Genomic DNA, 23,950 nt, shown 5'->3' with positions numbered 1-23,950 from the left:
GGTGATTTAATAAGCTTTAGGTTGGTGAAATGAAAAATCTAATTTAAATATTATTTTTTCTGAAAATTAAAAAAATTTTTAAAAGAGCTTTACGCAGGATCGAGAAAGTGTGCTCGTAATATAAGATACCTCGAGAAATCGATGTTAAAAGTGCAAAATATATCAGTATTGCAAGTAAAAAACTTTATTAGATAGTTTTATAAAAATACTGCTGTCACAGCCTTCGCCAAATCTTCACGATTCCACTGTCAACGACGCTTCCTCGTTTCTCTAACCTCCATAGTCAGATTCTATAAAACTTAAATACACAAAAATTCATAATATAAATTCGTATTAACTTTTCTTTAACCTTAAGTAGTATTTTCTTTCTTTTATTACACTACATAATCTTAATATTCGAGCAATAACTATCTCATATTAAGAGTACCCTGACTATCTCATTATACGAGCCACACGCCTAGCGGTTCCGCGATCATGAAATTTAACCTCTACAACTAAGCAATTCAACAAATTGCGTATTTTCCTGTTACTACGATTCTATTCTATCATTGCATACTGAATGTATTGCCAACCATTTCTTTATTATATAATAAACAAGGTTTAAAGACTTACCTCAAGTTCCTTTGACGTGTTCACAATTTCACAAACCTTTTCTTGCAAAGGCTAAACTCAATAACGAACAATGAATTTTTCACTAAATACATTTTACACCAAGAGTAATAAGTTCATGGTGGAACTAACAGATGGTGCTCAATAGTTTAGCAGAAACCCCATTACTCATATTAGGAGCATATCTCATAATAGGGGATTCTCCTCTATATATAATCGGCCGAATATGATATTATATTGCCAATATATACTATACATATATGTTGGCTCTCGTCTACTAAGGCTGCGTTCCGATATTCACTGCCAGTACTGAAAATCTATAGTTCACGTGACATACACTATACATTTTCAGTACTGGCAGTGAATATCGGAACGCAACCTAAGTACTAACCGAAGGCGGCTGAACCGCTCAGTGGTTCTTTGCGTCACCCCCACCGCTTCGGTGAGTTGCGGCCCGCGGGGACGAATTGGCGGCACTGCCTCCGACGTTGCCCGCTCAATGATAGCAATCGCCACGTCCAACGCGTCGATTATTGATAGGCCCTCTCGAAATCCGTATTGCTGCGGTGATAATCTCGCGCGGGGTTTCGCATCCATAAAGGCCTTCATCCGAGTCACGATAATACGCTCGAAGACCTTACCAACATCGTCCAGCAAGCAAATAGGCCGAGCTTTCAGACTACTTACGGGGTCCCCCCCCTTTGGAAATTAGCACCAAGAATGCTTTCTTCCATCGCTTTGAAAAGACGCCCTCGCGAAGGCAGGCCGTAAAGATTTCGGCCAGAATGGCACGAATCTCGCCTAGAGCTTTTTGCCAGACAGTCAGCGGCACACTATCCGGTCCGGGGGCCGGATTGCCGCCACGCTTCCTGCCTTTCATGGCCGCGGTGACTTCGGCCACTGAGACCTCCTCGACTTCCATCTGTTGTTCATCGTGGTCTCTCCACAACTCCACCGGATCGTGGGTGGGTCCCGCAGGAAACAGGGACGCCAACAGTAGCTCCAGATCTGCCGGGTTAAGCGTCTCTGTCAAGCCTGGAGAGGACCTACGAAGACGACTCAAGACAACCTTGTACGGAAGGCCCCACGGGTCTTCGTCGACTGAGTCGAGAAGGGCCTGCCATGCCTCGTCCTTAGCCTTCTTAATTTCCGCGCAGAGCTCCCGCTTCGCAGTCCGGTAATCGCGTTCCCACTCCGCACGAATTTCCTCGCTCATTCTGCGAGACCCCTTCCAAAGTCTTCGCGCACGGAAACAACGACGTCGTGCCTCCGCCACCAACTCTCTCCACCAATGCGCCATTGAGCGGGAACGACTGGGAGCAGACCGCTGAGCACCCATGTCGAATGCGTCTTTTATAGCGTTTCCGATCCACCGCAAGGATCGATCAACGCTCTGATCACGGGGTCAAAAGGTGCTTAAGAACATAAGGACTTCCGCGAAAAGTTCCTTATCTAAATCTTTAAAGTTCCACCGAGGGTAAAACCGATCGCACGATTGTATTGCCGGCGGAAGTCCCGAACGCGAGTAAATAAAATTAATATACAAATGATCCGATAGTGTCTCGGAGTCAGCTAAAACATGCCGATCACGCACATACGAAGATCGGACGGAGGAGACAAAAGTCAGATCGATAATTGATTGACCTTGAGCGCGGATACATGTCGGCGTGGTCCCCACATTACATAATCGCAGGTCGTGCTGCGCAAGCCAACCTTCAAGAATATCGCCACGTTGGTCGGTGGCCGGGCAACCCCATAAGGCGGACCTAGTGTTAAAATCGCCGCAAAAAAGATGAACGCCGCGCTCGGCAAGCAACACCTCGGTGAGATCGTCCAAAGCTTCAAGGAAGTAGCCAATCATGCAATTCGGAGAGATATACACCGAAAAGATCACTAAGTCCCCGCATCGTATTGTCACGACTCGCGCACACGTCACCAAGGAACACACAGCTCCAATCTTCGGCATATTCCAATAAATGGCTGCCAGTTGGTTGTTGCTGGCGAACCACTGCGGGTTATTTTGCGGGACCGATTGTAGCTCCGAGGCGTAGCACACATCAATCTCCAATTCAAGGAGATTGTGCAGCAACAGGTCCCGAGAACGCCAACTTCGGTTTGTATTCGCCTGCAGAAATCTAAGCGCGTTAGGCACTATTGGAAGGCCTAGTGTTCGCTCCTCCGCGTACCACGCCAGCGCAAGACGCCGAACCGACCTTATGTGTCGCGTCTAATCCGCGATCCGCGCAAATCGGACACTTCACGAGCGCGGAACAGCCCACTGAGAGAGAGGTGACCTTCTCCTCCGCACCGGAAGTAACAGCCGCGACGATCGACAGTTGCCGTACATTTCGCCCGTACATGCCCAAAGTTCCAACATTTGAAACATTGGACCGGACGAGTCTGCAAGAGCTCGACGCGTGCCGTCGTCCATCCAACTCTCACGCGGCCTAATGCCGCGACCTTTGTGGCCGCCGCCAAAGGACACTGCAACCAGACCGCAAGGAGTCCACTGTTCAGAGGGCGGAAAGGACCTATCCGAATGTCACTATGTGCACATCCACCAAGATCGACAATTAGCGCCGAGATTTCATCCACCGACACTGAATCGTCAAAGCCGGACAGCCTAAGCTCACCCTTCACTACTGGGCGAGAGACAGAAGCCTCACCTTCTAACGCTGTACGTAGGTGACCGGCCAAGAGGTCCGCCTTGCTCGCACCGTCGGGTCCTGGTATCTCAATCAGAGTACCGCCATTTGCCGTCCTTCGAACTCGCGTGTCGGTGATCCCGAAAGTCTCCAACTCCAACGCTTGCCGAGCCTGACGGAGCACCTCACCATACGTCTTTTTGACCCCGCTGTGAATCTTGATGGCGACAGCAGCCGTACGCGGCGGACGCCGACGTGGTGTTCGCGCGGGGGTATCGGTCACCCTAGAAGCAGGCAACTCTCCCGTCCGTCGAGGGTCCCCTGAAGGACCAGGCTCGCGGGGCCCAGCAGCAGTCAACGAACCTCGCTTCTTCTTCCTCCGTCGAGTAATCCGCTGCCATTCCTCATTATCGCCACCTGGTTGCGTTCCATCCGCCAAGTTATCTCGGCTTCCGCCCGCCACCGAGAAAGATGAAGGAGCCAATAGGACGTTTTCCAGAATCCTGGGACGAGCGCGCGCCTCTGTGGCAACTCTACCGCTCTCACCGGAGCCACCAACGCCTCCATGGTGAATTTCGTCCCTCAGGCGCAGCAGCATTTCCACTTGCGTCATTATCCTGTCGTCATATTGTTTCAGGACGTCGAGGTGAGCCGCCAATCCCTCCGCAGGACCCGGAGCACCATCTGCTGGACGAACACCGCTAGGACCCGGAACTGGATCATAACTCGGACCAACACTGGACACAGGATCATCGCGCTGGTAAGTAGCACCAACTAACGGAGCCTCATACTGGGCACCCTCCACTTTACTGTTCGCAGATTTATCCCGTTCCGTCACCCGGTTTCGCTGCTTCCGCTGAGGTTTGGGTGACTCCCTCTCGCGTGTTACCACATCCATGGGCATCGGCGACAAAGACCGAGAACCGATTCGCCGCTTAAAGACGTCCACCTCCTCCTGCAAGACCCTAACTCTTTCCTCCGCCTCCGCCAAGTCTTTACGCAGTTTATCAGCGGTAGGCTGGGCATATCGCACCTGAGCGACCAGCTCAGAGTTCCGCTGACGCAAGAAGGCCACGTCTCCAACGTCTTTAACCCGCTCCGACATAATTTCAACAACTTTCTTTAGGCTGTCGATTCGCTTCTTCATTTGGCCAGACAATTTGCCTTGAATCCTACCACTTTTAGCCCGCGCAGTATCGATGTCGCCAAGCCAACGGAGCGCAAACATCTTAATGTCAGCCGCCGAACGCCATGAAAGACTTTCAAGATCCGTCAAGTCGGGGCAGGACTCCAGTTCGATCTCCAGGGCCTCGATGACGCTAACATTCGTCGCCGCCTGCAAGCGCCGTGCTTTCTTCTTCGGGCGTCCCTTAGCCAACTTCCTAGTGGAAACAGGCGTCGCCGGGGACTCAGAGTCCGAAATCTGGATGGGGTTACCGCTGAGCACAAGTGGAGCCGGTACGTCTTCGCGTTCCTCCGAATCGAAAAGACGCAATCGGACTTGCGACTTGACCGGTCGCACATCCACGTCAGAATCCTCCTCGCGCGCCTCTACGAAAGCGGGAGTACCCAGCAATGTAGACGGGGCACGCTTCCGTTTATCCCCGCAAACAGGTGCGGCTTTCTCCAAAACGTGCGACGTACCCGCCCCGCTAAACACCGCGTCCAATATCGCGTCCACCTCCGGTTCCGGTGACAGAGACAGTTGCCATTTCCCTACCGGGTCGCGCACTATCCTCTCCACCTTCCGTACTAGAGAGAGGGGCCAACGCTCCTCCCTCATATTCCGAAGACCCTAGCTGAGAAGCCAGGTCGAGGTCCTTCTGTGCACCAAACTTAAAACGAAAAGTGAAAGACCCCATTGCTGGGTAAAGGTCCTTTCTATTGTCTTCAGTAACACGCACTGAATGATCGCTCTCGGTAGTCGCAGTATTCGCAGTCACCGTATTCGCGTTACTCGCAAGATTTTCAAGAATCGCGGTGTTCGCATCATTTGTCGTATTCGCACTATCCAAAGTTGTGCCTGATTCGAAGGTTGACGATCGGGCAGTGCCAGGGCTAACACTACCAGACCGGTTGCTGGATACCCGAACTCCAGCGGATAATTCCTCTTTGTCTGACATAATCCATAATAAATGGTTTGTTAACGGTGTGCCCTTCACCGGGAGAAAACCGTGGCGACGGCGACCGACGAACAACGACCAAATAATGCAATCAATTATCAAACAAACAAATCAAACTTATATACAAGAAAGAATGCCGTATTGTAACCAATAACGAAAAATGTAACAAAACTATAAACTATAATAATAATAATAATAAACAAAGAAAGAAAAACCTGTGTTGCGGTCAAAACACAGCAAAAACACATAATAATAGCTTAAAACAAACGAATAGATAATACTACTGATGTAGCGTTGGCACGAGTGGAGATTTAATAAAGACTCAACGTAATGGTTAATGATAGTTTTATTGGTATCACTCGCGTACACTCGTATAAGCTTATGTGTGGTTCGGAGGGTTCCGAAGAACTGTCTCGTGTAACAGTAACTGAATAACTGAACTAACAAAGGCGAAACTTCGCGCCAAGGAAGTTAAAAGTAACTAGGAGTATATAAAGTCTAGATAGACAACTCAACTGAACGTGTAATACGGTGTAGTACCAAAAGTGTAAATATAATGTCACCAAATCCCTACACTGAGGTTTCAGGTAGCGCCATCTATTGGATCCGCAAAGAACTATCCCTAGGGAATTTTCGAGTGAGTAGCGCGCCTTCATCGTCCGCTCTCGCAGACCGTACACATCAGCTGTCAGCATCCAGCCGATCGGACAAATAAGTGTCTTTTATCGTTATTATTAACAAAAGACGAGCTAATACAAGTAAGTATCACGCGTAGGCATTCAAATAAGCTTCCATTAATATGCAGGTGCGGACGCAGACGCATCGGCCACCGCATCGATCCCGCAGTACTCCGGTTGCCACAAGGAACAGTCCGGAGCACGGATTTCTCTTTATCGCGTAAAAATTGTACGTATTCTCATTGCTTCCATTAATATACTTGACAACAGACCGCTTGTCAATATCAAAGACAATTATAACCTGAAATATCGAGTCATAACCTCCATCTGTCATAGAGGTTATACGCATAGCGTGACCCAACCGTCCAAGAAGATATTGGTTATCAAGCTCCTCAAAGAAGGAAAAACCGCCCGGCGGTGGCGACAGACCCCCTCAAAGGTCGAAAAAGCCACGGATTTTTATCATGGTGCTGCCGTCACAAGGAGCTACAACAAAAGGTAGTAAAACGACACAAAACTATAAACAGCCTAACCCTAAAACATGTACAGGGTGGGGAAAAATTATTGGTCAAGCTTTCGCCAGTCGATTCTACTCGTCGAGATCGCCAACATTGCATCATAAACATGGTGTCGCAAAATTAACTTTCAAGGTCACTTTCAATGTCAAATTTTTTATTGGCTTAGTCGATTCTACTCGTCGAGCTGAACAAAAGTCTCAAAGGGACCATATGACGGAAATCAATATTTCATAGAGAAATCTTCGTTTGAAGTTTTTAGAAGCCACAAAATTTCGTAAAATTAATTGTGATGAATGTAAAATCTGCTTAATCTACTCTTAACGCTACCCAGGAACAACGAAGTGGGCGTGGTAGATTTTTGTTCCCTTCGGGGTATCTTGGTACCCAGTAACGTTTCAACGGCTGTTGGTTCCTTAAAGCAACGGTCATTTGCCTCGGAGAGGAATAATATATCGCTCCATAAGACATTCGTTACTTGTGCTTAAGAAGCTTTCCATCCATATCCAGACCTTTTTCGTGATTATTAGAAGACCGCCACTGATCTTGAATCAATTTTCAGTGTAAAATTAAAAAACAATTGTTTTAATTTTTTACCAAATTTTTTCTAAGAATAACGTTGCTGTAGCATGCCTCGACGTGGTGGCCGTGGTGGTCGTGATCGGGCGCTTCGGGATGGGCGTAACCAACGTCTAATGCTTCGAGCAATTGATCGTGCTCATGGTAATTACACACGAGCACGAGCTCTTTATGCTAGTTGGTTGCGACGCCAAGCTAATGGCAAACCATTACGTCCAGGGTCCGTGCCTGATCGTCGAGAATTTCAACGACTCGATGAACGATTACATGATCAGGAGCAAATGAATTTTGCAGGTGCTGGCCACCGTACGGCAGGTCGTCCTCGTGTGTCTTGGAGAATTGAGGAACGTGTGATTGCTCTAGCTCGAACTTATCCTGTCATGGGATCACAACGCATAGGCGCGCGAGTAGGGGTTGATCATAAGACAGTCTTGCGCATTCTCCGTGAGGAAGGCCTACGACCCTACAACGTGCAGGTAATGCATGAGTTACGACCTGGTGATCGCACAGCTCGTCTTCGTTTTTGTCGGTGGATGCTTTGCAAGATCCGAAGATATCGGCACTTTCTGAAAAATATAGTGTTCACTGATGAATCCAGTTTTTCCAGCACTTCCATTTTGAACCGGCAAAATGTTCGCATCTGGCGCAGACGCAATCCACACGCAATGGTCCAAAGAGTTCAGCAGGGCCGTTTTTCAGTCAATGTTTGGGCAAGGATACTCGGGAATGATTATATTGCTCCTGTGTTTCTCTCAAACCGATTGTCAAGCGTTGAGTATTTGCGGTTTCTACGTCATACTCTCCTGAATCGACTGCGACGTATGGTTCCGAGGAATGCCCGTAATCGAATTTTTTTATGCATGACGGTGCTCCACCGCATTTCGGCAGGCAAGTCCGCGCTTTATTACAACGAGTTTTTGGAACTCGATGGATCGGTCGTAATCCTGCGCCACACTTATGGCCCGCTCGTTCACCTTACCTGAACCCTCTGGACTTTTATTTCTGGGGAGCTCTGAAAGCCATTGTTTATGGGTCAAGCAAGGCTTTAAGGACAGCTCAGGATTTACGAGATCGCATTGAAGAGGCGGTTACTACTTTAGCACGAAATCGAGCTGTGCTTCGTAGAGTGCGAGATAATTTGGTGGAGAGACTCCAAGCTTGCATTGATAACGGTGGTGGTCACATTGAAGCTGGCAGACAAGCACAACTGCTCAGAGCTATTGGGGCCGATGGGTCAGTTCTGTTTGTTCGTAGGTAGCGTCGACGACGATAAAGTAAGAGGCAAGGGGAACTCACTGTAATCAAGTCACCCCGAGGTGAGAGGCGAGGGGAACTTACTGTAATCAACTCACCCCGAGGTGAGAGGCGAGGGGAACTCACTGTAATCAAGTCACCCCGAAGGAAACAGAAATCTACCACGTCCACGTCGTTGTTCCTGGGTAGCGCTAAGAGTAGATTAAGCAGATTTTTGACCTTGAAAACGAATTTTTCAGGGTCATTTTTGGAGGATGATTTTCGCTAATCATGATCAGGATATTCAGAACATGATTTTAAGAACTTTATAAGCATCAGATTTATTTTCTGACTTCATAAAAATCGATTTTTTTGAAATTTCAGGCAAAAAAACTTCAAACGAAGATTTCTCTATAAAATATTGATTTCCGGCATATGGTCCCTTTGAGACTTTTGTTCAGCTCGACGAGTAGAATCGACTAAGCCAATAAAAAAATTTGACATTGAAAATGACCTTGAAAGTTAATTTTGCGGCACCATGTTTATGATGCAATGTTGGCGATCTCGACGAGTAGAATCGACTGGCGAAAGCTTGACCAATAATTTTTCCCCACCCTGTACTATAATACAAATACCTATCGTTTAAATCTATTCTCATAGTTTATTACATCCAATTCACAGTTAGCAAACACTGAGATAGTAGCCGAAAAAGGCGCGAATAGTCTATCTATTAAACCTCATTTCTAACCTCTCCTGTCAAAACAGGGTACGTTCCTCAGACGATTTTCCAGGAGGAAACCAGCTCATAGCGGGTCCCATCCAGCGAAAGACCGTTAACAGTAATCCAGTGACCCATCTATCACGACCGCCCTAGAGAAAGCCGCACAACGCAGCCCGTCCGTCGACCAGATATTAAAGATAAGTATTAAATTACGATATAAAGCATAATTTCGACCATAATAACACATTATATTTCTCAAATGCGACACTAATACTAACTTAACTGTAATTGTTTCAGCTAACACCCGATCAAACAGCGAGAGACAGGCCAACCTCCTCCTCGCTACCCTCATAGGAAGTTCTTCATTCCCAAAACGTTGAAAAAAAGCAAATGCAACGATAAATATGTAATATAACCTGTGTACGAGATCCAACTTTAGTGTTCGGATTTTGGCACTGATTGCTGATTTCGCTCGGAAGAAAACGTGCGACGTGAAAAGTGACCACTCGGTGATCACGGCAAGGACTGGGGCGTGTGACAGGAGTTCACTAATTCCGCGGAATGTTTGTTTAACAAGTTTATTGTAACACAGTCAAATAAAATGAACAAAAAGTCAGTCACGGATTATCTCGAGAGAACGCGAATCTGCGTGAATGTATCGTCCGTCGAAAATATCGAGCGTAGATCGTGAACGCGCGTATCTGCTAATGTGGAATAACGCGACGTTGTTCCACGGATGCACTCCGAACTCAATCTCGAGAAATTCGAACGATTTAACGTGCGGCCGAACTTGAGCGAAATAGATGAGTACTGTCTGCGACAACGATTCGTTAGCGAACGAGGCTGAATCTTATCTGGCTTTGTTCTCGATGAGCGATCGACAGCGACGTCTCTTGTTTGTCGCCTTCGGTGGAGAAAAATAGGCATACGCGATCAAACAAGCGATCTCTTTCGTCTCTGTCCATCGCACGTGATGATTTAAGCCGTGCGAGCGAGATCGTCGGGATTCGCGCCCGTACGAGATCAATTTTCGATCGCGAACGACGCAAATATTGTGAGATCCGGATAGCGCGCGACAAACATCTGGTGCTCGATTTGCCACGCAAGACTCGACGAAATTTTAATCGAAGTCTAATTACAAAAATGGTTTGACCGTGGTCCGAATCCCGAACAATCTGCATAATCAAATAACTATAGACAAAATACCTTGCTACTATTATCATTAAGAAAATAAAATAACTATTACTATTATTATACCTGTTACTATGTTTGAGGATGAGCGGAATGAATATAGTTTTGAAGAGAATTTTAGTAAAATCCTAATTTCTCACGAAATAATCTCAGTCCTTCGCAAGGACTCAGTACATACGGTATTTGTCTGAGCAGGGGAAAATATTTTTCTCTAATGTTCGGCAAACATCGGTCGAAGCGGCTCGCGTTGCCATATATGGGCATGTCGAATCGTCGTTCGAGCAACTCGGGCGAATAACAAGATAGTTTTGAAGACAAAATGAGGAAAATACTGCGGCGAAACCGAGTCGGTCGTCTCACGATTCTAGTCTAAGAAAGTCTTCTTCTCTAGCTCGTAATTTTCTCTTTGTTCGGTTCACCTCGCGAGTGCCGTGTAACCGAGTCTCATTCGAATGACCATTCGACGCCTGGTTTTACTAAATCGGGTTCTCTGCGTTAACCAATATTAAACTTGTAAGGAACTGAAGTTCCAGTCCTAATCTGTGACGATCGGTCTGAGAGTTCCCACGTTACTATACGCGTCAGGATATCCGCCTGACGTACGGATGAGAATACACGCGACAAGATTTCCGCCTGACTCCCGTCAGAGATTAATCGCGGCAAGATCTCCGCCTGTTCAGGTCTGAGTACACCCATCTGAAGCTCTCTTTAACTGCGCTGAGTCGACCACGTCACCCGTTAGAAGCTCTCGTCCGTGACCTAATTTCGTTGAGACGATAAATACATTTTCAATTTTTTTGTGTGTTGTGTCTAATCCTGCCGTCAAATCCCTATCGAAGACTTCCGAGTCTCGTGTGCACGATTCTCGCGCTCAGCGCTGGGCGTAGTCAGTGAATCTCGAACATACTATAATCAATATTGCGACAATACTATTACAATCATTATTAAAACCAAATCCAATTGCATAAAACTGAGAAGAACTTCCGCCGTTAAAATAATCCTCTTCTGAATATTTCAGATAACCGAAACAAGACCCGCAAAGCCTCCATCTCAACTTCCATAAAGGGAAGGAGAACAAAGAAGGAAAAAACAACCGCTGAAGACAGCAAACAAAATAGAAGAGAAGACGAAGGCCGAATCCTCATACATGATGTAGAAGTACTCCATTCCATAATTACAAAATCTATTTATTTAAGCCATAAATATATAAATGCGAAAATGTATGACGTACCTATAACTATTATAAACTAAAATGACCACTCTACAAACCGCGAAAGGTAAAATGAACCTAAAAAACTTAATTAACTGCTTAAGGGGATCCTGGAGTCGTCTGTTGTATCAGGAACTTTTTTCCAATCAAACTTTTTTTTGGTTGCATGAAACAAAAAATGCTTTTCCACAATTACAATATACATAAAACTGTTTGTCAATGACTAGGACTTAATGTTCAAAACGAAAAAAATTTTGGAAATTACAGTTTTATTACCCACTTCATAGAATAACATGCTTAATATATAAGTTGTGTAATTTGTATCTACAAAATAAATAGTCATTGACAAAGAGACAGAAGGATAGAATATAAGGAAACTTTAAAAAGAGACTTCAGAAGTATAGTAAAAAAGTTTGATTGGAATAATAATGTGGCTCATATGTGTATCTGTGAAATCATGGTGAAGAGTAAACCGGAGTACAAGATTAGTTGCTTGATGTCGCGATAGATGGCGTTACGATCTATGTCTATTGGACAAGGACAGACGCACTCGTCTGTCTTCGGTTGTAGAGGCTGTAAAAGTGTAAAGTATATATATCGTGCACACTATAGCAAGGCGTATCTTGTTTCTTTTTGTCGGGCGCTCGCGATGAGCGTCATTCTATTTACGTGATTGTACATATTTTGAAGAACAACATTATTATTTTCATACATTTATTCGCTATTTATATTGTTCGCTATTTATGTCTGTACACACACACACACACACACACACACACACACACACACACACACACACATACATATGGAATATAGATATATTTATATATTGCATATACATAAATAAAAAGAAATATATAATGTATAAATGTATAAAAATAATAATATTGTTCTTTAAATATGTGCAATCACGTAAATAGAAATCTGTATAAAAGATGATAAATAAAAAAAATGTAAAAGGTGAGATTCGAACCTGTAATATACAATGTTCCCGCCTAGCAGTCCGTCGCCTTACACTATGGGCCGCGACTGCTAGTTGATAACTTTTTCTGTTAATCGATACATAATGTGTAAATTTTTCTAGCGAATATTGTACAATGTATCAAATGGCTTTATCTATTATTACTGAAGGGTACTGCTATATACATATATCAATTGCATTCTAATTCAAAGAGTACAAATCCTAATGTTCCCCTTGTCAGACGAGTGTGTGACGTCTTACAAATATAAATATTCACGAAACATTTCAGAAATACTGGACGGATCTGAATCGACGAGGAAGCGTGCATAAGCACATACACATGATAAACACACACTTGTGAGAGAGAGAGAGAGAGAGAGTAAGAGAGTGAGAGAGTGTGAGAGAGAGAGTGAGAGAGAGAGTGTGAGAGAGTGTGTGAGAGAGAGAGAGTGTGAGAGAGAGTGTGTGTGTGTGAGAGAGAAAGAGAGGGGGGAGCTGAAAGGGTTATAAATCTTTAAATTCGCATAGAGGGTGTTGAAAAACAAAATAAAAGACTCAATGTAAAAATATTTAATATATATTTAAATACACGCCTTTTTTTAGAATAGGAACTGTATATATGTATTTTTTTATGCGGCCCCGTATCCTTGGGCCGGCGGTGTGACTCCGTATCCTTGAGTCGGCACTATCGGTGCGGCTCCGTATCCTTGGGCCGGCAGTAGCGGTGCAACCGCGTATCCTTGAGCCGGCGGTGGTGATGCGACTCCGTATCCTTGAGCCGGCGTTAGCGGTGCGGCTCCGTATCCTTGGGCCGGCTGTAACGACGGAATCGCATATCGAGCCGGCGGTGGTGGCGGTGCGGCATAGTTAGGTGGCACGCCGTAGGGCTGTGCCATCGCCACCGCCCACCGTCGTGTTGCTTTTTTTCGCTCGTTTTACACGGCACGACGTTTCGCATCTTGGAAGCGCTGAAATTAAAATTTTATTAAAAACATTTGTCATGAATATGTAAATAGGTGCATCTGTATATGAAATTGTATACTTACACGTACTTGTTATATGCGCGGGTTAACATGTGCTTGCATACAACATACATAAACAGAAGTATGCGTATGTGTAAATGCAACGTATACTAAATAGAAGTAATAATGTGAATGTATATAAATGTACTCATGTTACTAGTAATTATTGTGCCTTTCATGAAACTCTTAATAAAGACTGTCTTTTCTATCGACTAATCTGATAAAATTTATTTGTTCTTAGGTATACAATGTTTGGACAAAATTTTCCGTCTGTATCAAGTGTACAGTAATCTTATCAAGTCCTTTTCTGTAATACATGCAAAATTTTAGTACATTATTATAATAGTCCAATAAAAGTTATAAAATCGTACTGAAAATGACTTTCGAAATCAAGTCTAGTGTGTGGAATATTCTTGAAAAAAAACACGTCATAGAGGCCAGCAAACAATTGAAAAGTAGGAGACAATGCTATGTGTTTTTGAGAAGTATATTGTTCCGAATTACAATCATTGAAGCTTAATTTAATCCGTCGTTATTCGAGATCTTCAGACAGTTCTCGAGCTCGCTTGTTTTCATGTAAGAACGCGACAAATAAGTTATTTTCGCGAACTCGATCGACTCGAAACAATGGAGCTAGCCGATCCGCTGGCTGTCCGCGACATTGACTCGAGTTTTTAGACACGTATATCTATCAAGAGCCTAACGTCCGAAGCCTTGTTGTCACCGTGTCAGTCGAGTTATCTGAGGGATTCAAAGGAAAGCGAGGTCTCGGGAACATTATTAGAGCTTTGTCAGCGCTCGCGTAAAGATCGATCTCAAACCAATTCGAGTCTCGAGCCACTCTCAACTCGCTTCGCTGTTGAGCCGCTCTCTCATTTCGACGTCCGACGCGTCTGAACGTCGTCAGGCGCGCGTCAACGATTCGCCGCTGCACAAAACCATTCGGTGTCTTTGACGAACTGCCACCTCGTGTATCGGTGCACGCGTGAAAGCTCGCCGAAACCGACGCGATCAAGACATCCGCCGCGTCATCCGCAAGTGTTGAAGATCTCCGATCTGCGCCTACTTCGACTTGGTGCACGAATTGCAGTGAAATAAACTGACCGCTGAGTACCCAAGAGTTCTCTCTCAACCTGTAACTCCCTCTCCCTCCATACGCTCGGAATCATCAGGGCTCCGAGAGCACAGTCTCGCGCTCAACGCTGGGCGGTTCCGGTATCACGAAACATATATCAACTGGCTAATATTGAATTTAGTCCGATCTATTTTATTAACTAACTGTTATCCTTAAAATTTATTTGATTAATTAGAAAACGACTAACAGAAATTTATTACAGACGTTGGTTGCAGAAATAACTATAATATCCATAATGTTATTTGCTGAATTGACCAAGACACACCTAATAGAAATAATTTAATAACTATACCTTACGTGAAACGTTTATGTGAAAATATTAGACGATTATTGAGACGATGTCAAGTGAACACCATATTCACGGTTTCCAAAAAAGTAGATGTTATTATAAATAAAAGGAAAAGGCTTTCAACGATCCGAAAACAGGAATTGTTTATAGAATTAATTGTTCAGATTGCGATGCTTGTTATATTGGATAGACGAAACAACATGTTGACACATTCAAAGGACATAAATTAGATATTCAAAAACATGAAAGCAGTTATTTTGTAATCAGTAAACATAGAGTTCTACAACCACGAATTTCACTGGTCCAATATTAATATTTTGCATCATGAACATCATCGTAATAAAAAAAGTGAGATTGCTGAAATGTTCTTTATGAAAAAGAATGTCAAGTCGATTAAACAACACAGGGACACACGAAAGAATTTGAAACTTGTTTATGATATAAACACATACCATTGTCTCCTGCTTATCAATTGTTTCTTGGTCTCTGTGATGTAGGCTGCGTTCCGATATTCACTGCCAGTACTGAAAATCTATTGGGGAATTCGATTGGATGCACTAGTGCGCACTGAGTGCATACTAAGGCTTGGTTACAATCAATTTTTATAAGAAGAAACATAAGAATATAAATATAAAAATTGACTGTAAACAAGCCTTAGTGTGCACTCAGTGCGCACTAGTGCATCCAATCGACTTCGCCATATGTCACATACATTATAGATTTTGAGTACTGGCAATGAATATCGCAACACAACCATAATGACGTGTTTTTTCTAAAGAATATTCCGCACACTATTCTTTATTTCAAAAGTCATTTTCAGTAAGTTGGTTATCATAATTTTTATAACTGTTATTATTAGGGGTGTGATTTAGTTTTGAGAGTTTTTTTTGCTCAAAAACGCATGTATTTAAATATGATAATGAATGAATACCTTAATCAAAATATTTTCCTTCCTTTTCTATAACTTTTTCCCATCTTTCTGGCAAGAGATCGATTCCACCACGATAAAATCACTCTTCTTTTCAGTTGATCCATTCGTCGACGAATTTTCGCACTTCTTCCAAATTATCAAAGTGTGTATCCTCTAAAGCGTGTTGCATCGACCGGAACAAATAATCGCATGGAGCAATGTCCGGAGAATACGCGGGGTGCGGTAAGACTTCCCATTCAAGCTCTAATAGTGTTTGTTTCACTGATAACGCAACGTGAGGTCGAGCGTTGTCATGAAGAAGAATCACTTTCCGTCGTTTACTCGCAATTGCTGGTCGTTTTTGGTCCAATACTTGCTTCAACTTGTACAATTGGTGTCGATAACGATCAGCCGTGACAGTCTCATGCGGATTTAACAGCTCATAGTACACTATCCCACCAAATACAGAGCATTACTTTTGAACCGTGAATATTGCGTCTTGGAGTGGATGTTGATGGTTCGCCTGGATCCACCCATGATTTTCTGCGTCTCGAATTATCAAAATAGATCCAATTTTCATCCCCAGTAACAATCCGAGACAAAAGACTCTTCTTTTTTTGCCTGGCGATCAACGAAATGCAAATGTTCAACCGGTTCGCAATGGCACTTTCCGATAATTGATGTCGAACCCATTTCCCTTCTTTCTGAATTTTTCCCATTTCATGTAAATGTTTGGTAACTGTTGTACGATCAACATTTAATGCTCTGGCAAGTTCTGAAGTGGATTGTGTTGGATTTTCGTGCAATAATGCTTGCAAATCTGCATTTTCAAGCTTTCTTGGTTGTCCCGAGCGTTCTTTGTCCTTCACATCAGTATCACCACTTTTAAAGCGTCTAAACCCAGTATTCACACGTCTTAATTGATGGGGCAGAATCACCATAAGTTTCCACAAGAATTCTATAACCGTCAGCCGCAGTTTTCTTTTGATTAAAAAACAAAAGCAACGCATGTCGAAAATGCTCTTTCGAAAGTTCCATTTTTACGATGATATAAACACGACTGTTATTGCATCTATTGCTATAATGCTACTAAATGTCATGGATAATGTCAACACTGTAAGGAACAACAGTTATCGGAAACAGCTATTGGAACAAACTGACACTACAGCCATCTGTTGCAAAACCCTCAAAATTAAATCACACTCCTAATACATTACTAAAATTGCCTTCGTATTTTGTACAGAAAAGGACTTGCTAATATTATTGTACACTTGATAATTACCGGAAAGTGTGGTCAAAACGTTGTGTATCTAAGAACAAATAAAGTTTGCCAGACTGGTCGATTGGAGAGGGAGTCTTTATTACTAATTTACCTGGCGATATAAACTTAGTACTTTAATCAAATTATTACTTACTTTTTCTTCTGCCGCGTCGCGCCCCGTATTTGTTTGTACGTTCCTGGTTTGGCGCGGCGACATCACCGTGCCGACCGTACGCGTACGGTATGATCGTTTTCGTGGCGTGGTCTGCGTACACGCCGTCGTCGTCGTCATCGCCGTCGTCGTCGCCGCTTCGTTTTCTCGTTTCTTTGCTGGACATGAAAAAATAAAAAGAAATTAAAATAATATACGTTATCACTCTATTGCTATTATGAGAGACGCTGGAGGAAAAAAGAAACAAAGAGAAAAAAAAATAAATGGAACAACTGTAGTATATACTTACATCTTGCCATCGTGAAGACGAAGGTAGAAGTGAGCCACAGCAGTGCCAGAAATAAAGCACGGTTATGAAAGGGAGAGGATTGCTCGCGCAGCACTCAACGGTCGCAAGCCCGAAGCGGGCCGAAGCCGCCGCCGAACGCGGTCGAACGCAGCCGAGCGCCGAGCTCACACGTACACGGCTTTTGCTATGTGTGTATGATGTTGCCCGTCTCCAAGTTCTCTGATCTCAACGTATCGTGTCCGCGCTTGTGTACACAAACCATCCCATACATTCATTACCGTACACCGTATTTCGTCACCTGTGGCTTTGTCTAACACGGGGAACACAACACATGGACTTCTCCGATTTCGTTCAATTAAACGTATATAGTTAATAATTCGATCCTCCTACTAATTTTTTTATGATAAAATAATACGATGCAGATCTCAAACATTTGTGAAAAAAATCTTTACAAATTATGCCACCTTTATATATACCCATTTGTAATAATTCTAAACGCCACAATTCCGTTGCTTTATTATAAGTACTGTACAGCTGATTACATGAAAAATACTACAATTGTATTGTCCATAAAAGGAAAAAGGATTCTCTGCCTGCCTAAAAGAATATACACAACGACAAGGTCCCGCGAAGCGTGAACATGAGTCCAAATCATGCTATTTTGCTTACTCTACTAACTGCGGTGAGCAGGATAGCTGATCCCGTTCGTTGTATAGTAAAAAATAAAAAGAAATGAAAATAATCTTCATCAACGTTATCACTCTATTGCTATTATGATACGCCGGGTATAGTTTTTTAAGAATACATGTTATCCTTTGATGGACTATGAAGTTGCAGTATTTTTCATGTAATCAGCTTAGTACTTGTAATGAAGGAAAGGAATTTGGATTAAAATGATATCAAGCATGACAAATCAGATTTTAACGATATGAATTATAAAAACTGTTATAATATACTTATATCTTGCTATTGTCATTTGAGGTAATGAGACATGATACTTATAGTTCTGTGCATTATGTGGTCATTTGCTACAAGTGTAGCTTAAATAACCGTATCGAATACAATTCTGTCACATGGACCAGTGGCAGCGTTGGCAGCGTGGTAGCTTCTCACCCAAAGGACCCGAGTTCAAATCCCGGCGCAGGCAAAAAACATTCGCAGTAATGCGACAGGCGATGGATTCGCCGCTGTCGGCCCAAGGATACGGAATCGCACCGCCACCGCCGGCTCAAGAATACGCCTGCACCAGGATGTGTAGTGCACAAGCACTGGGATAGCAAGCCACGCTGCATAGATCGCGGTGGGTACAGGGCGAGAGTATTACGCCGACGCTTGCCATGGTCTAAATTTTTTTTATGCATATATGTGCAAAAGATAATATCGTACTTAAGTACAATGCAACTAATAACAAAGTAATACAAAAATAATGTTTTTTCTTCTCTTTGTTTCTTTATTATAATGTTTTGTATTACACATACATAAAGATTTATTGTTTCCTTCTCCTTGTTGCATTCAACTTTTTTTTAAATATGTAGTTATAATATGTATATGTATGTTATAATATGTAATTCATGATTGTAATTATGTAATTATTGAAGATACTTCTTTATAATTGCGCCTTTTCCTTTTTTTCCTTTTTACATGTACAAAAGATAATATTACGAAGAAGTAATTATTGAAGGAGTATCTTTTTCGTACTTGTACATTCCATTATTAGGTAATTACATTCTTGCATTACAAAAAAATACAATACAATAAAAAAATAGAAACAATAAATATTACATATTACTGTCTCAGGTAAAAAATTGGAATATAAGAAACAAATTAAAAAATAATTAATTACGTATTACTTTCTCATTAGTTGTATTCTACTGAAATATTATATTACGTAAATAATCAAATATGATATTATATAGGGTAAGAGGTACAGTTATTGACACGGATATAGTTATTGACACATTAATTTTTTTAATTGCAATTTCTCGACACATGCACGGCTCTCGTGTGAAACGTTAATATGCTTGTACAAAGTACTCCTTCACCAATAAATTTACTGAGTTGTTTTAGATTTCTGTCATTGCGTTTTGAAGTGGTAGCAAAAACAATCACTGACCCACTCCTGGCGATACTACGAATAAATCAGTGTATGTTTTTGCTGCCCGCTTCGAAACGCAATGACAGAAATCTAAGACAACTCAGTTAATTTATTGGTGAAGGAGTACTTTGTATGTACGAGCATATGAACGAGAACCGTGCATGTGTCGAGAAATTGCAATTAAAAAATTTATGTGTCAATAACTATTATATATCCGTGTCAATAACTGTACCTTTTACCCTACAATATTTCTATATTCAAGACAATATGCAGATTAACATTATTACACCTTATATGTATGCGGTGAATAGCGAAATCAACTGATTTGCGAAGCCAGCTGATTCGCGAAGCGCTATATATCTGCGCTATATATTACGCGCGCTAACGGATACACGTAGTCGCGCGGGAGATACGCGTCGATCATGAAACAAAACAGCGCGATAGAATCATGTGGTCGTTGTCCTACGTATAAAGTAGTCAACGGTGACAAATTGGAAACATATAAATGCTTTTATATTTGATATATAAAAGTAGATATATATAGTGTATTGTGTTTACTTGTTTGTGTCTTCACATAATGGGACGAAAAGGTCATAAGCCCATCAGTCGCCACAGACTTACTCGCAAGAAAGGTTTGATGAGGTTAGTATGTCCATCTTACATTATACATACTTGATTATAGTTTGAAACTGTATGCAGTGTGTGTGCGTGTGCGTGTGCGTGTGCGTGTGCGTGGGCGTGTGCGTGGGCGTGTGCGTGTGCGTGACAGCGAGAGAGAGAGAGAGAGAGAGATTTAGTGAGTGAGTGAGTGAGTGAGTGAGTGAGTGAGTAGGGCTGTATAAATACATGAAGTACGTATATTTACTCATTTTAGAAATTTAATTGTAATTTTGATGAATAATTAACATGCACTTTACAGCACTAATACAGCCACTTCCTCCATTTAGTCTGATTCCATTTTTTCTCTCATTCATTCAACGTAATTTGTTCCTGCTGTATATCTTATTTGTGTCAATACTCCCCCCAGGTTATTCATTTCTTCTTACTTATTATTTTTTAACAAATGTAATATACTGATAAAGATACAGTAATGATGTAATAAAATTTAGATTATTTTTTGTACATCACTTAGCTCACATTTTCATCATTTTCTAACTGCTTTACATTTTTATTCTAAACCTCCTAAAATATATTTATAAAAAAATTTACAGTACTTACAACATGATGTAAGATAACAGTAGTGTACAAAAATTCTAAATTATATTACATGATGTACTTTTTTTAGTAGTACCTTACATTGTTTGAAAAAAATAATAATAAATGAATAACAGAATATACTAGGGGAAATTGGAGCAAGTAAGAGATAGAGCAGAAACGAAATACATTGAACGAATGAGAGAAAAAAATGGAATCAGAGTAAATGAAAAAGTGGCTGTATGAGTACTGTAAAGTGCATGTTAATTATTCCTCAAATTTTAAAATAAATTTATGAAATGAGTAAACATACGTACTTCATGTATTTATACAGCCCTACTCACTCATTCACTCACTCACTAAATCTCTCTCTCTCTCTCTCTCTCCCCCTCCCTCCCTCCCTTTCTCTCTCTCTCTATCTATCTCTCTGTCTATCTATCAATCCATATGACACATTTACATACATATTTATATATATAATTGCAATAATTCTAATTTTAATAATTATATAATTTTATTTCAATAATTGTAATAAAAAAAGAATATAATGCAGTCTTTTGTTTATATTTGCATTGACGTTCCAAGTAGATAAATACATAATTATTTTTTGTATAATTTCTATTACTATAAATTAGTATGTAAGAGTCGTTGTAGTTAGTTTTGTAAGTTAGATAAGTAATAAATTAAACCCCCAAGGGGAGAACAGTACGTATGTACATGCATACAATTACTAAACCAGACTCGATAATTCGTGGGCTGGAATTAAAGAGTCAGAGGCAGTAATTTGTGGGCTGGCATTTAGAAAAGAGAGCCACATGCAACAACTTGTGAACTGGCAGATATAAAGCGGCAATTCGTGAATTGCTTGTTTTAGAAATATTTTATATCAGATGCGTTTTACTGTAATGCTCTGATTACAAAAAATGATAAAAAGTAACAATATTAATGAAACATTCTTTATTTTCAAATTTATTACTTCTTTTTCAATTTCTAAATACAGGGTGTCCCGGGTTTTAACCGACAAACTGCGGGAGCATATTCTACTAGTGGAAATAAGAAAAAATTCTTATATCGAGTTTGCTTAGAAATGCTTTATTACAAAGTTATAAACCAATATTGAAAAGAAATATGAGATAAGTAACAACGGTTTTTTCACAAAAATAAAAATTATGTACGCAATGATTTAGTGACGCATTTCAAAATGTTGTCCTTGCACATCGATACAAGCTAGACATCGACGTAGTACAGAATTTGTTACAGTACGACATTTCTGAAAATTTTGTTGCATCTCAGTAACTGAATTAGTAATTCGTTGCTTTAAATCTTCAAGCGAGATTACTTCTGTATTGTAAACTTTATTTTTTGAAGTTCCCCATAAATAAAAATCAAGAGGCGTTAAATCGGGCGATCTTGGAGGCCAGAAAACCGGTCCTCCTCGACCAATCCACCTATGAGCATAATGTTCATCTAACCAGTTTCTAACTTGTCTAGCATAGTGCGATGGACAACTGTCTAACTGTATCCAGCTGTTTTGGCGAAGATTTAAGATTCTTTCCGAGCGTCGTCGGTGTCTTAGAGCTGAACGAACATCATCATATTCATTCATAGGTCGAAATGAACCCAAATTACGTAATTGCAAATGGGTATTACTAAACACAGAACTATCTGGTACTCTCCTGTTAAGAAATCTACGTTGATACTCTCGTACGGCAGCTCGTGCATTTCCGTCACAGAATCCGGTAAACGAAATGAATATCAGTGTATTCCTCATTTGAAAACACTTTTGGCATTCTGATAGTAATTGCTAGTTCACACGACGATTGAAATCTAACAGCTACTGTTGTGAAAGTAACAATCATACTGAATCGTTTCAACATAGTGAACATGAATACATGTGAATACATATAACATAAACATCTTCGACCTTCCAAATTCTAGACTATGTTCCGTTGTTACTTATCTGATATTTCTTTTCAATATTGGTTTATAACTTTGTAATAAAGCATTTCTAAGCAAACTCGATATAAGAATTTTTTCTTATTTCCACTAGTAGAATATGCTCCCGCAGTTTGTCGGTTAAAACCCGGGACACCCTGTATATATTTATATAAACTTTCTCCAAATATATATATATATATATGTATTTTTTGAGAAAGTGGCAATATAAGTACTAATTGTAAGATAAATAAATATAAACAAACGACTGCACTTTTTTCATACATTTCATTTTTGTAAAGTGATACGTATTAATAATATATGATGAGGAAATGTATTTTTATGAGTAGTATGTAATATGTGTCATATTATTTTAATGTGAATTATTTTACTGTGAAACGAAATAATAAGATACTGTGTTCCGTTTTAGGCGACATGTACTGAGGGCAGTGAAGGCTGCACGTGAGGCTGACTCCAAAAGCAATGAGAATACTGTGGGTACTGGCCAGGAATGCTTCGATGCCAATGAGGATCAGTACGGATCAGCAGCCGACACGATGCAATCAGAAACTCGTACTCCAGTAATACAAAAGTGCTTGGAGTCAGCCTCAAGTAAAGGTAAGTTTAGTAACAATGTCGAAGTTTGCGACGATTTCGATGATTTTGTCATCGAAAAAGGCAATCTGGATATCAATCGTATCCAAGAAAGCCTGCCGGAAGGCCGTCGCATTGTCGACATTTCTTTTATGTGGAATGAAATCACAGAACGTTTGACAATTATGCGCGAGGAATAGAGTGCCAATTTAAAGATTGGAAACTCGTAAATTCTCTTCGCCGTGGATTGAAGACGCAGTTGTTCTTTCAATGCCAAATGTGCAATTATAAAGATAACATCTGGTCAGAACCCACGGAACCGCATGTATTAGATAGTAATACAGCTGCTGCAGCAGGCACACTTACAGTGGGAATTGGTTACGCCCAACTGGAAGAATTGTGTACGGCTGTAAACATTCGTTGTATGTCTGAAAAGACATATATAAATCGTCGAGATACTTTAGTCGATGATTTTTTGAAAACTGCCATGCAAAGCATGAAAATGGCAGGCGAGGAGGAAAAACAACTTGCAATTGAAAGGAATGAAACTATAAATGGCATTCCATATATAACCGTCGTTGCGGATGGTA

At 41.5% G+C, this 23,950-nt stretch overlaps 1 long non-coding RNA gene across 1 annotated transcript; it reads left to right on the top strand.

The window, feature by feature from the left end:
• The first annotated feature begins 5,688 nt into the window (after window positions 1-5,688).
• On the top strand, window positions 5,689-11,383 carry LOC113561663. The gene is made up of 3 exons (XR_003406352.1): window positions 5,689-6,283; window positions 6,391-6,552; window positions 9,147-11,383. It is a non-coding gene; the product is annotated as an uncharacterized LOC113561663 (long non-coding RNA).
• The last annotated feature ends 12,567 nt before the right edge of the window (window positions 11,384-23,950 follow it).

Source organism: Ooceraea biroi, chromosome 3 (genome assembly GCF_003672135.1).
Source record: "Ooceraea biroi isolate clonal line C1 chromosome 3, Obir_v5.4, whole genome shotgun sequence".
Classification (NCBI taxonomy): Eukaryota; Metazoa; Arthropoda; class Insecta; order Hymenoptera; family Formicidae; genus Ooceraea; species Ooceraea biroi.
The sequence above is the reverse complement of the archived record's forward strand: the minus strand, read 5'-3'. Positions and strand labels throughout refer to the sequence as shown.